This window comes from Rissa tridactyla, chromosome 8 (genome assembly GCF_028500815.1).
Source record: "Rissa tridactyla isolate bRisTri1 chromosome 8, bRisTri1.patW.cur.20221130, whole genome shotgun sequence".
Classification (NCBI taxonomy): domain Eukaryota; kingdom Metazoa; phylum Chordata; class Aves; order Charadriiformes; family Laridae; genus Rissa; species Rissa tridactyla.
The window spans coordinates 28,109,612-28,123,883 of NC_071473.1; the positions used below are offsets into that span (position 1 = coordinate 28,109,612).

Below are 14,272 nucleotides of genomic sequence, written 5' to 3' on the forward strand. Positions count from 1 at the left end.
CAAATGTTTTTCAAGGACCCTCTTCTAATCCTGATTTATATCATTAATTGCCTAGATAGAGATTATACTGACAGAAAAAGTAAAATTTTTAACACATTGAGAGATTACATCGAAACACTAGAACAGAGGAGAATCTAGGAGGTCTTTATCACTTGGCACTTTTGAGTCAAAATGCTAAAAGGATCAAATGTTACTAATTATAAGGGAACAGAAGCTAAGACATCTCTTTGGGACAACAAAAAAAAAATAAAAGCAGAACTCCACATGTGAGGAGAAATATAAAAGTAGACAGATAAAGTGATATGAAAAGAATCATTATCAAAAGGAAAATTAGTAACAAAAAAAATTCTGATGTCTGGCTTACTTTCTATCACCAGTGAAATTAGCAAAAATCTGTGCTGGTCACATAGAAAACTATCTGTTTGGTAGTAAATCTAAATCCAGCAGCAAAACAACAACAACAAACCCACTCCAGGCACCCAAATGTCACTATCCCACACACCACTGGCTCAGGTTTCCTACCAAAGAGTGGGCACTCACTTGCTAATAGCTCTTTAGAGAGAAAGTTCTTATATAAGCAAAACAGCAACCTTTTATCAAATCTTAGCTTAAAAAACAACTGCAAAATTAAATTCTCAATTCTAAGTAAAAGCAGCGAAAAACTTCAAGTTAGGACTTGTGCAATTCAGAATCAAAGTATTTTAAAAGAGTAACAAAAATCTAATGCTAGAACAGAGACTCTGAAAAGCCTCAGGCTTTTTTCCAGAATTTAGTGCAATGTTGTTCACAGTTAACGTCATTTCGCCAAGGCAAACAATGAAGAGTTACTAGTTAAGCTTTTAGCCATGTTTCATCAGCAAAATGTTAAAAGCTTAGTTCTAAAGCTAATAAAAAATTTTACTTCTATCTTCTAAAGACAACGTACAACGCCACACAGCCACTGTTTACCAGCCAACAAAGAATCAATAAGAAATCAATACTGCCCAGACAGGGTGGGACTGAGGAAGAGGCACTGCATGTGGTTAACCCCACCACCACCACACAACTAGAAGACCTGCCAAGGTTGTTCAGGGCTGGTCGCCCCTTCCCCCCCCCCCCCCCAAATGATTTCTTCAATAGCAAATCAGTATTTTTTTTTTTTCCTCATCTTGTAAGCAAACAGCTAAATCATTCCCATTACTATTGTATCATCATAAACAAAAGGATAACACCTAAACTCCTAAGTTACTTGATTGAGCTAACTGTCTAAAACATCCCGGAAACTTATTTCCAAGCCTTCCCCCCCTCCTTGGCCCCTTTATATATTTTTAAGTAAACCTTGGCATCAAGTATCCCAGCCAGAATCATTCTTTTTAAACCAAATCTGTAACAGAAATTACCTTGAAACTCCACAAAAATCCTTCTGCACAGAGCAGTACACAGCATGATAAATCTGGTGTATGCATTGCTGTGCTATGAAATACCATTTGAGGTTCAAAATCTAAGAGCTGAATCATATCGCTTCCTTTCTACCACACTGGAATTAAAATATCCACCAACAATTTCCCAGAGTCACCTGCAATTCAGAAACAATTTGAACAATCTATTTGAAACATTGTTTATTAACCAAACATTAAGGAAAAGAGCAGTTTCTTAATAGCTGAGAAAACCTAAAACCAGAAGCTAAGATGAAGCTACATCAATCTATACTAAAAAGCATGTGTGGACATGGAGACTCCACCATCCGAGGCTCTGAACTGGAAAAAAGGAGTTGAACACAAATTCAACATGAGTTCACTAATTAAAAAAAAATCATAATAAACAGAGACCTGTTGTTCCTACCTGTACCTCTGGCCACTCCAGAAAACTGTTGTAATGAAATAGGTCATATTTATTTACAATCTCAACAGTTGAAGGAGAAGTTTGGGGAGTCTCACGAGGGAGGAATTAGTGGCATCCCTGATCCCTTATCAAGGCAGGTCTCAAAAGGATGGAGAACAACAGAAGCAAAGCTTACATACAAGCACAACTCTCAGAAGGGTCCTAACGAGCCCAAGCCTGGCACAGAACTGCCAGAATGGAAGGGCACATCATGCGTGACTGGAAACCCCACAGCCCTGACTGTGGATACGTAACCACTAGATGTGCATGTTTCACCAGTGGGTGACAGTTCCCCCTTACCCGTGATGGGCTTCTCTCCTGCCCCTCATTTCACCAGGCTCTGCAGCGCCTGTGGACACATACGGGTGCCTAAATGGCCGAGGGAGGCCACAGATAGCACTGACAATAGAAAATACGGCTGGGAGAAACCTCAGGAAATCATCTATTTCAGCACGGTCTAACTGCTGGAACAGATGGCTAACTGGCTTGATCCAGCCAACCTTTTTCCCCACAGGAGAAAAGAATAGCTGTTTGAGCAAAACCCTGCCCTGCTAATAAATCTCCCGAGCAGATCAGCACATAACTGCAGAATTCCTCCTGTCCCAGGTAAGAGGGGAACAGCATCACCGGGACTGAGGGTTCGAGCTGCATGCGTACAGGTACTGCCACCAAACCAAGCACTGCTGCTGCCACCACAGTTTTCCACATTCACGGTCCAGTTTTCCTGCTGCATCTTCAGTCTTCAGACAAGGAAGCAGAGTCAAGCATCAAGATACAACATAAATCTCTCCCGGGCACAAAGCATACAGATGGGATATACGTGTAAGAAGTGAAGCTGGGAAAGATGTGCACCTTTCTGCAAGGTTTGTGGCTTGCTATGACCTTGGAAATGACTGGAACAAAATATTCTCTAACTTCAAAGAGCTACTTTAAACAGGAGAGATTACAAACTGCAATAAAATAATGGCAACAAGACAGTTTCACTATCACAGGCATCTATTGGAACCATCATCACTAGAGAAACAGAACGATTCCTTTTATTGATAAGGCAGGAAAAGCATGTTAACACTTTCATGGTACGACGTTTTTTTTTTTTTTTCTTTTCTTTTCTTAAATGTTTCTCTCCAGCATTATGCCAGAGGTAAGAAAAATACAAAGAATGCAAACATTTATAAGAGACATGCTTATTTAAATAAAATCCCCCTTCACATAATACTATGACATTTTTAACCCACACTCTCGATCGGTTAAGTATTTCACACCTGTTAGCTTCCAACACTTTAAATATATATACACACACTTCTTTGTGCATGATTGAGGAAAATAAAGATATCCCTAAAAACCCTAAAAAGACGCATCCACAGTACATAAATTGGAGGACAAGACGCTGTAATTAAGAATGAAGATGCCCAAGACATAGGTGTTGAATACTACCCTGGGACCAGAGACAGATTTATTTCATTATTTGTGAGTTTGAACATATGAAATACCTGTATGCAAGTCCCCTCCTCCTGAACAGCCCTGCCTAAGCTATTTTTATCCACACCTAGAGGAATCTGAAAAAAAAAATTCTCCTCTCTTCTGGGCCCTCCCCACCCCCCAAAACTCCTTGAAATTCCATCCTTCAACCCAGACTGGAAATGTCACACTGTAATCAGATCAGTGACCCGTCTCCTCTGAGACCCTGCCAGTGCTTCAAAGAAAGACAGGATCATTCTATAAACCAACAGTACAACCGCTCAATGCTTTATCACATTCCTTACTCTGCTGTACTATAACGCCGAGGGGTAACGCGGTCTCCTGTCCAAGCTGTCTTTTGTCTGTGATGATTGGAGCCTTCCACACGCAGCTAGAAAGCCTTGCAGATTCAACCCTCAGGAATAAAGTGTTTTTGAAACACAGAACACTTTGTGCCGACAACCACTGGCATCAAGTTTTGTACATGATGACACACAGGAAAACTCTCTTCTGCTTTCAGTTAAAACCCAACTCCCTTTACATTAATTGTACTCTTGGAGTCCTTCAGTACAGGTACCAAGTATATACCGACTTCTCTCACAAACATGTTATTTGGACCCAACGTGTACTGGACGAGCACAGACGTATCATGTGGCACTTCGTCATGCACAAGCTCGCACTGATCTTTCCCAGCAGCAGTCGGCAGTCAGTCATGTTACAGTTTAAGGCAGATGACTCAGCACACCTACGGGGCACCCTCCGCTCTGTTTCTGCCGTTTCAGTATACACAGCTCGGAAGAGCATTAATCTGCTCCCGTGTTTTTACACATCTCTCTACAGCATTTCACTAAGCTTTTCTTACACAAGCAGTATCATTATCATCTTGACATTTGAAGATCAAAATTCTGAATAATAGTAAATTTTATTGTCTGCTTTTATTATAGTCCTGAAGCTGTTTCATTTTTGCTGAGTCTTACTCAGAAATAAAACAAGCAGAACTTCCTGTAACAGTTAAGAGTGAACATAGAAGTAAGCCTATTGAGTGCAAAGCTAAATGCTAAAGTGGCTCCTCACTGCCAAAACAAACACAGGCTTGCCAACCGATCTGCTCACGCAAATACAGCTCTTGGCTAATCTACAACTTAATCTAATAAAGAAAATACCATTTTATTAATTCTTTTAAACTCTTACTCCTTAGTAGCAATATACACATTTCTGAGAAAAAGTAGCCTAGCCGAAGATGCGGTTCTCTCTCCTGTGAGACTGGTTCTGTGATACATTAACTACTTCAAAACCTCTCTCATACTCGAGATTAAAAATAAATCAACAACCTAAATTAACAGATAATAGTAAAACAATTCCTAACTAATCAGGATTACCAGATACCCATAGAGCAATCCTACCCAACAACCAGACCCCTCTGTACTAACCTAATGACAAACAGGTACCACCAATTTCAACTTCACAGGACCTATTTAAGTAAATAATTTTTCCATTCCAGTGTGCTCCATGTAATAAACAGCATTTCTGAGAACACTGAAGTATCTCTTCTCGCTTTCCTGAGAAGAAGTGCAGGACCTAATGCTTTAAAAAGTCCTGAGTTTCATTTTAGCAATAAACTGACCTGACAACCCATGGGAAACCCTGACCAGCCAAAACTAAGGGATTGTTTATAGAGACTCAACACTTTGTTCTCAAAAAGCATGCTGAAGTCACACACACAAACAGCCTGTACTGCCAACTTCATGGTTCACAGAAAAGGATAAATCATGCTAGGTGTGTTTTCCATATCTAGTTCCACAGAAAGACCTCTGAAAAAACTGAAAAGAGAGAGAAAGCCCATGCCTGATCAGAGAAAAGTAGGTAGAAGAAAAAGCTTCTTACCTCTGCCCTGGGACCTCCATGAACAACACTAATACAATACGCCCAGAATAGTGTCTCTGATAGATTGAAATTCTTTTTCCCCTGCTGTTTGCTCTCTAAAGCTTCGCTGTACACCATCAACCGAGGGCAAGTGCTCCACTTCCTCATTCCTGGGCTGCGCGCAGGCCTGCTCGCAGCCACGCTTGCTCTCCAGCACCACTCAATGCTTGCCCAGGAGACAGAGTTCTGGAACAAAAGAAATTCCCACCCAACAGCAAATCCTGGAAGTTTGTGTGTAACACATGTTCCCAACCCTTCTTTCAAAGCTACATAAACACCAACGGACTTCAGCAGCCATATAACAAGTTTCTTTTTAAAAAACAAACAAACAGGAAAAGAAGAGAAAAACATAAATGCCATCAAAATTCTGTTCCAAACTCACTGAAGCTCAGTTAAATCAGATTCAAGACTTGCTCTCTTTTATCCTCAGTAAATTTTATTTTGACCATGAAAACAAAGTACGAAGTTATCTACTTTCATGCAAAAGTCTCTTCTTTGGTAGTCTGCAAAGTATCTTAGGAAAATGGGGCCAGTTAAAGTCAAGATGTTATCCCTCATTTGAAACTTCCTGGCTTATAACACAAGGGAAACAAAAAAATCCCACCACCATCACAATTCTATCACAGTACCTCCCCAACACAGGATCTAAAAGCAATTTACAATTATTTAAGCTTCAAAACATCCTGCGAGGCAAGAGCTAATGTCTTACTACAAAATGGAAAACTGCTGAATAAAGTTATTTATCCAGTGTTTCACAGGAAAAAAAAAAAAAAAAGGAATGAAACCTAGTATATCATTTTCTTGACCTCTTATTCTCCCACAGCATTCAATCACTTGCACCATTAGGGTAATGAATATTAAAAGACAACACTTGTGTAGAGGAAGCTGAAATCTCCCTGCTCATACCCCCAAAACATACAACCTGCACATGGCTCAGAGTAAATTTTCAGGGAAGATATACATGACTAACTTCATAATTTATAATTAAGCAATTAATATGCCACTGAAGAATTACAGTCTAACATTACTGAGGCTTTTTCCAAGTAACTGGGGAAGTGGAAGAGAGGACAATTCCTTATCCATACCAGAAAAACAGAAAACTCAGGTTAAAGTTTTTGTGTCCAGGAGAACTAATCTCTCCTATTATCAGAGTTTACACAAGAGCCTATATTGCAAAAAAGTTTTTTCTAGTTGATTTAAAAAACAAACAAACCAACCCCAAAACTTCCAGATTTGCTCGTGCTTGCCATCAGATCACCCATGAAAGAAGCCATAGTAAAGATAAACAGGAAAAGCTTGTAAAAGTCTTCAGATTCAAAGGTACAGATACACATTACGTCTTGGTTTCAGTTAGAGAGATCACTACTCTTCCTTACTCATTGCTTTCTAAAATATTCCAGCTGAACTGCTCGCACAGTTGTTCCCCAGTTGAGGTAGGCTAGCAATTTTAAATGCAGATCTTCATTAATAAACACAGGTAGGCAGAAATGCAGGTGGACAGCAATTACACAACCAGTACCTCATTTTAACTGAAACAGGGCAAGAAATCAGCCACACAAACAGCTCATCTAAAATAAAAATCTAATCAGTAATCTTCAAGAAGTGAAAGCAATGGGAAGCGGGTAGCATTCTTGAGACTGCAAACACTTCAGCTGCATAGGCACAGGTGAAAGAACAGGCATGTTTTGAGTCCTAAACTGCTGGAACAAACTTATTTTTTTCTGTATACCTTTTAGTGATCTGAAGTATCGAAAGTATCATAGCAGTAATAAGATCAGCATCTGTTAATGAGAAACCATATTAAATATCAAAATCACTAAGGCCAGTATCATTCTTTTCCATGCAGGAATAAACTACAGTTACCTGACTACTACTAGAGGTGTTTGGTAGATGAAACGTAAATTTATGAAAGGGGGGGGAAGATCTTGTTGCCACTGCAATGCCTTTATCATTTCTTAGACTGAGATAAGTAGACATGAATCATTTAGTTAAGACCCAGCACAATTCGATGAAAGTGAAAGCATAAAAAAACCCCAACCTAACAAAAAAGAAGAAAGTGTTGCTTGCCACCCACTCTCCCGTTAAAAGCTTATCTACCAACTTGATTCAGCAGCTATAATTCTGCTTTGATGTCAGTGACGTCACAGCTACAATAACATTATCATTGCAAGATGAAACAATGAGAGAGAGAAAGGGAGAATGAAAGTCTGTCTGGAGACACTGGTCAAAAACGGTCCAAAAAAGCTCTTCAGCCTACAATGCAACCTTTAATAGTTCTCCCCCACACCTTGCTCCCCAGAAAACTTTTATAAAGACAAAAAAATTCTTTTCTCTGAAAAGAAAATAATCCAGAAATTGCCAAAGCTGGTTCTTTTTGAGTGCTCTGTGTGTGCGTGCACGCTTTCTGTAGCGTGCTGTGAAAATACTACTGAAAATATTTCTTTGATAGACTTAGAAGGCAAGAATTGAGTAATAGTCTGAACTTCCTACCAGCCTCCTTCCCCTTATGTTCAAGGGTTAGCATTACACTCTCTTCACTCTCCCAAAAAAATTGGTTTTTTGTTTTCAAACTACCTAGCAGATTTAAAAACAAAACAAACCAAACCTCCTATGTCCAAAATTCCAGGTGCAATCATAAAGAAATGCTGAAGTATCTATAAGAGCAATGTGAAGTGTATGTAAACACTACTGCCAAGCATAAGAAAGAAGAGGCTTCTATTTAAACGAGTCATTGCAAGTGTAAAATGTAAATGTGAAATCCTATTTTACACAGAACTTCACAGGCATTCACAAAACAAATATTTTAAGCATCCATTTGACAACTTTGCCTCAGAACTTATTCTGTAGTGTTGTGTGTTTTTTTCCCCTCTCCCTTTTAATTTCTTTGATTTGGAGGTGGTTTTTCTTGTCACTTAGTAGATGCTGCCCCCATTTTAAAAATACATGTCAAACAGCTTCATGTTAATAACCGTTTACATAACAGTAGTCTCTAATAAAGCTTCAGTTGTTCTATTTACCTTCAAAGCAATTTATTTTGGAAGACTGCGCTTAAACATCAAAAAGATCTTTTAATAAAAACACAAAGTAATCTAAGAGCAGTGAAAACAACTAATGAATTTTTAAACAAAACTACCCATGTAGTTGCCCAGTCTGCCTGCTTTTTTAATTCATGAGTTCATTTTAAACATATTATGATCACAAGAAAGGCTCTCTTATTATGCTATATACAAAATAATCTCTAGACTACTGTGATGTTATTTCAAAAGGTGATGGAGCACCCAGCTTGCTGGCACATACATTTCATCATAGCAGGAGTTCACAATGATAAAGAAATTTTTTCACCCCCTGAGCCTTGTTATAGTTCTATACCCTGTTACACTCTCCTCTCAAAGATTTTGAGACAGAATTATTTAACTGCATCAGATTCAAGAATTCAGCTCCTCTATGTCAGGCACCTGTTCAGTCAACCATGGGATATCATTTCTACATCAGTAAGAAACTGTATAGCACCAGAGAAGAGATGCACATTTGAAAATTGCTGTCAAAACACTGTTCCGCTCACCACAACACTGCAGTCATAACAACCGCTGCCAACAAGTGGAGGTAAACAGACTGAGGAGTTGCTAACAAAGATAATCTAGGTTTTCCCCATTTCTCTCCCAGATCACAGCCTAAGTTTTTAGGTGTCGTTTCATGAGCAGTTTATTTTGGCACAACCAGGGCAACACAGATTTTTAAGTATGTCTTCATTAATGGAAGCCATTTCAAAAGCATTGGCTAAGTTTTAACTACACATTTAAATGCTATTAGGCAATATTAATAATGAGGATGACTAGACTAACAGTTTGGCATGGTGAGAGTAGGTGAAATGGAATAAGGAACTCAAGTGCTAACAACCCGTAGAATTGTTCCTTCATACTAAACCCACCTAAAAATTATCTATGCTTCAAAAATAATGCTTCACAGCTAGTTGTAACCAACGTTTCTTGACAGTGCTAGTCACACAAATATAGTCAAAACCATCCTTTCAGCTTATCATTTGCACTAAGCAAGGTGCTATCTAAAGAAGATGTAAGAATGCTGCAGCAGTCCACAACTCCAAGTTTTCTTACTGCTCCTAAAACCAAGAGTTGCAAACAAAGAAGCAATCATGTAAATGCTACGATAGCAGACACAAAAATAGCTTACAGGGGCCAAACTAAGCCAGATCTCCTCCTTTGGCCAGCCCTGTAGTAGCTTCACTGGTAATAACAGCAGAGATATTAGGATAAAGAACATAAGTTTGACAGATGACTATTTTGCTTGTGTCCATGACACAGGCTGCAATTGTGTTTTAAGAACATAACCTAGTCTACACTAAAGCTCTGGAGTCATCCAAGGTTAAAAGGCAGCTTGTTGCAGAAATGGCACCGAGCCTGGAGAGTTTCAGCTCTGTTTTAACAGTTGCACTAAAAAAAAAAAAAAAAACAAAAAAAAAGCTAGTCAACATAATATTCAAGATTTTCTCCACACCTCTGAGCACAGTTTTGTTGTAAAAATCCAAACACTGTTCAGCACGGACAAACCTGCTCATCACTTTTAAGTAGCATTAAATTACCATTCACACAGATTCACACAGGGCTTAAAGTCTTTAAATATCAGTAGGAGAGGTCACACAACTGTTGCTGAAAAGCAGGTTAATTCAGGTACTTCTGACTCAGAATGTAATTGAGCCTCATTTGCTTTAAATGCTATCAGCACCCGGTGATTCAATTTGTAGCACTGCTAAAAAGAGCAGTTCCAGAGGCCAGAAATAGCCTGAGGCAAGGTACTCCTTTTGAATTAGACTTTTCATGTAACCGTCAATTATAAGGGGAAAAAAAAACAACCCAACTTAAATATTTTGCTGCTTTGGTGTTAGTTACTTACCTTCCAGTTTTATAAAAATAGCATCTTTCTTTTACAACTTTACAAGATCATTAAAAACAGTACTCGTGGTTTTAGTGAGTGGAAACAAAAGTCTCAGGGTTTCCATTAAACACCTACTCTTAACCAATAACAAACATCTCAGAGCTTAACCACAAAAATGAAAGCTGCTGCCTTTTTTTTTTTTTTTAATATAGCGAACAATGCAAAACAGTCGTGTGTAAGAGGAACAAATCCAAACCTCCAACATCCCATTGATCCTCCTATTAGTAATGGATAAAAGTTGTATTTCTTTTTGGCAGGAGCCTGAATTCAAATGGGAGAAAGAGTATTGTGCATCCTCTTACAAGAGTTTTGAATTATAGCCCTAGTTATAGAAGTTTCAAAACTTGAAAAGCATCCAAGCAAGAGGGCAAAACACAATAATCCCAAGAAGTTAATTAAAAATCCACTGCCAACTTGATTAATTTTGCTGCTCTGGACTTGTAAAAACTGTTCTACTCCAAACATGTGATTTTGTCTTTCAGAATGCAAGTTCTCTTATTTACTGCTTACTCCACACGAAACTTGTTTTAAGTGGAGCAGTCCATGAAGAACAATTTTCTCATTTGCAGTTTATAATGCTAAGTCTTAAAAGATGCATTCATCTCAAAAAACATATTACAACTATATTATAGCAGTATCAGCAACTGGAATGACATAAGATAAAAAACGCGTAGGGGACAATCTCACAGACTCTACTGCCAGAGTTCTGTTTGTAAAAAGTATATCTTCATAGCACACTAAACTAGTCTACCTTTTTAAAAGCAAAGGATAAACTTCTGTTAATTAATCTTATTCGCAGAAGATTAGACCTCACTCACAGAAAACTAAAGACTGGAAGATAGAAAGAAAACAAGAGTAGCTGCACAGTCAAACATCTATTTACTTCATTTGGGTGTTTCAACTTCCATTAACAATCTCCTCTCGAAGCCGTTACAGCCCACAAGAGGTTTCAATAGGCACACCATCACAGACTGCTAGGAGACCACAAGTGTTTCTTCACACGCCCTAACTGCAATATCACCTATTCCAGTACCTTCAGAGTAAATCTGATAAATGTTTTATAGTTACTGCACACATGCACTACACAGAAAACTACTTCTATTTTGAAGTTTTCCTTCTTTTAGAGTCTTAAGAATGAATGCACTCAGCTGTCAATCACACCCCTACTGCTGCAGATCAAGCCAGGGTAAGTGACAATAAGCCTTGTACAGGCAGTATTTACACGACGATCATTTAAATTCCCCCTGTCTTGTGCAAGACCCTTATTAAACAGCAGGTATCTAAATATACAATAAGGCATAGCAAGGGAAAACTAGGCACTGAATCATCTTACCACCCATGCAGTCAACATTCCTTTACACATTCCTGTATTTAGGTACTGACTGTTTTGGGAATAAAAGCAAAGACAGTGAACTAGAAGCGAATGACAAACTATTCAAAAAAAGAAAATTCTCAAAATCTGTAAGCCAAAGCCATCTGTAATAGCACTACTGAAGCCCTCAAAATTGCGCTGGGAATTATTTTCTTTAATATACAAAACCTAACAGGAACAAAGTATTTAAACGTATTAATTAGCATACTGTAGTCACTGGATTTTCACAGGCTTGCTGTCAATTTTGACTCTGTAATGACAGCTCACATACCAGCTTGTCACATCAACATGACTGATTCTATTCCCACTTCTCAAAAGCTACACTAAGTTAATGAATTAGCAGATGTGCTCGAAGGAAAGGATTGCTGCCACTCACTTCCCCTTCCTGAAGGCTCCCAACTACTGTCCCGTGACTGGCAAATGAACCGTTCCGAGGCTTTCTTTTTCCTGTCTCAGGGAGGTGGGTAGGGGGAGGACACCTAATATTTTTATTTATCAGGTGAATTCATATATTACTCACAGGAAGAAACAGTGGAACTTTTTTCCCCCCTTCAGATTTTACATAGAAGAAAATAGGCCTGTGATCATTTTAATACCCAGTGAGTAATACTGACACTACACCCCATTCTCATCGTGCAGTGCCTAATGTGATAGTCACACCATTACATCCTCAAATACTGATCTATAATTTACCTTACTGATACCAAGTATTTCTGTGGACGCCTTTCTTCCTGGTATGTCCTGAAATTACCTACATCATGCTCAAGCTTCAGCTTGACAGAGCTCAAGTTGTTCTATTCTAAACTGGTCTAGCGAAGCTGAGAATCCACGTAAAAATGGCTGTGATCACGTAATTCCTCCTCAGAAACACACCCAGAGACATCCCCACCCAGTCCTTGTGTGCAATTTTGTTAGAAGCATTTGACTGTGAAGTTCCACTGTGAAAGGAATGGCCAGAAAAGCTAACTACAGATCCCTCTGCTTGCTGAAGCCATGTAATCCCTCACTTCAAAAACCACAGGGGAAATAGTTCATTTCTATGAAGTACAGTGCAGAGACTTTGACACTTAATATAGCATAACCCAACTAATTAATTTCCGATACACCTGGTGCATGAATAAATGATTACAAAAAAATCCTGAAAGCAACTTGCTAGTTTTTCTGTCATCTTATTAGTCCTATTTTTATTCCTTCGTTTTCGCAAGTGCTACAGAAAGGAGACAGAACATCACGCATTAAGGAGAGATGGTAATTTTGCCAAGTATTTTCCCCCCCACACACAGGAACACAATCTGCAAAAATTACAGTGCTTGGTGAGAAGATAAATATTCTTAACTCCGGTAATAATTAGGAAAAAGGGATATATTTAGTACAAGTATAACCTACGGAATTTATTTTGCTTTGCAGCCACAAAGCTGTCAAGTCCCTTCTATGAGATCTCTCTTGCTCTAACCAGAAGTCTGGCTTCTCTACCAGCAGCCCTCAAAACAGGAGGCTGCAACAGAAATGCTAATCTCAAAATCCAAGCAGGCCATCAAAGGTGACTTACCACATTACTGGTCCTTAGCCTGGAAAGTACCACTGTGCTGTGCTTTTTTGCTTTCTGGTAGAGTCCTTAGGAGAGCTTTGTCCACAGCCTTTCACTTTATTGTTTTAATAATAAAAATAAGAAGTACCTTGCACTCCAATAGAAGAACTCTTATGACTATGTCCAGAGTCACCAGTAAAATGCTAAGCAGCATCACTGAAGGGAAAGCTGAAAAGCTACGTTTCCCAATGCATTCTGACACAAATCAGATCAAGGCCATTCCCGATACCTCCAGTTGCCTACTGTTCACAGAATCACAGAATCGTAGGGTTGAAAGGGACCTCTGGAGATCATCTAGTCCAACCCCCTGCCAGAGCAGGGTCACCCAGAGCAGGTGGCACAGGAACACGTCCAGGCGGGTTTGGAATGTCTCCAGAGACGGAGACATCAGCACCTCTCTGGGCAGCCTGTGCCAGTGCTCTGCCACCCTCACAGGAAAGAAGTTCTCGATAGGCAGCTCTTACAAAAGAGCTTACAAAACTCTTACAAAACCTTACAACTCTTACAAAAAAGCAAAGAGATGAGATCATTCAAAGGGTTTCCAAACACGCTGTCTACCTGTACTTTGAGCACCTTTTCTGTGCACTAAATCACAACTATCAATGCAAACCCAATTATTCCTCTCCCTGAAGATCCTTAACACAAACACATCCTTAAACTTGACAAACAGAATAGACGATTCAGAAGAGAAAAACAGAGGGAACCATGAAGCAAGTTGTCTGCCAGTCAGGAATAGACTCTGTATAAAGTACAACACAGCAGATAAATGGCATAAAAAGATATCACAGAAGCAACATGATACAGAATAGAAGATACAGAACACAAATACAAGAGATTAACAATACGCACAAGCATTAGCAAGTCCAGAAGGCAGCTCTGATAATTCACACCTTTTCTGCAGAATCCAGCAACAACTGGCAACAAAACAGTCATATTTAAAATAGTCTGGACTATTCCAAGCAACCAAAGTTTAATAATTCTCACTTTCCTGAATAACATTTTCTTTCCACTTTTTGTATGAATCACCTACAAAGAAGTTATAGTGTACAGGCTTCCATCCTTAAAGCCTGATTAAACAAGTAAGACCAAAATTAAAATTCACCATTTTAACTAAAGTTTTT

At 38.9% G+C, this 14,272-nt stretch overlaps 1 protein-coding gene across 15 annotated transcripts in view; it reads right to left on the minus strand.

The window, feature by feature from the left end:
• Positions 1-14,272, minus strand: part of RC3H1 (ring finger and CCCH-type domains 1) — an 81,235-nt gene that overhangs the window by 59,257 nt on the left and 7,706 nt on the right. The window contains exon 1 of one of the 15 annotated variants that reach the window (XM_054211192.1): positions 5,203-5,287. The exons of 9 other annotated variants lie outside the window; for them this stretch is intronic. The gene's annotated coding sequence lies outside the window, so the exon portion shown is untranslated. Of the gene's footprint in view, positions 1-5,202; positions 6,019-14,272 lie in introns of those variants that run through there. 5 more of the 15 variants (XM_054211182.1, XM_054211195.1, XM_054211194.1 and 2 more) reach the window with 5 other exon arrangements.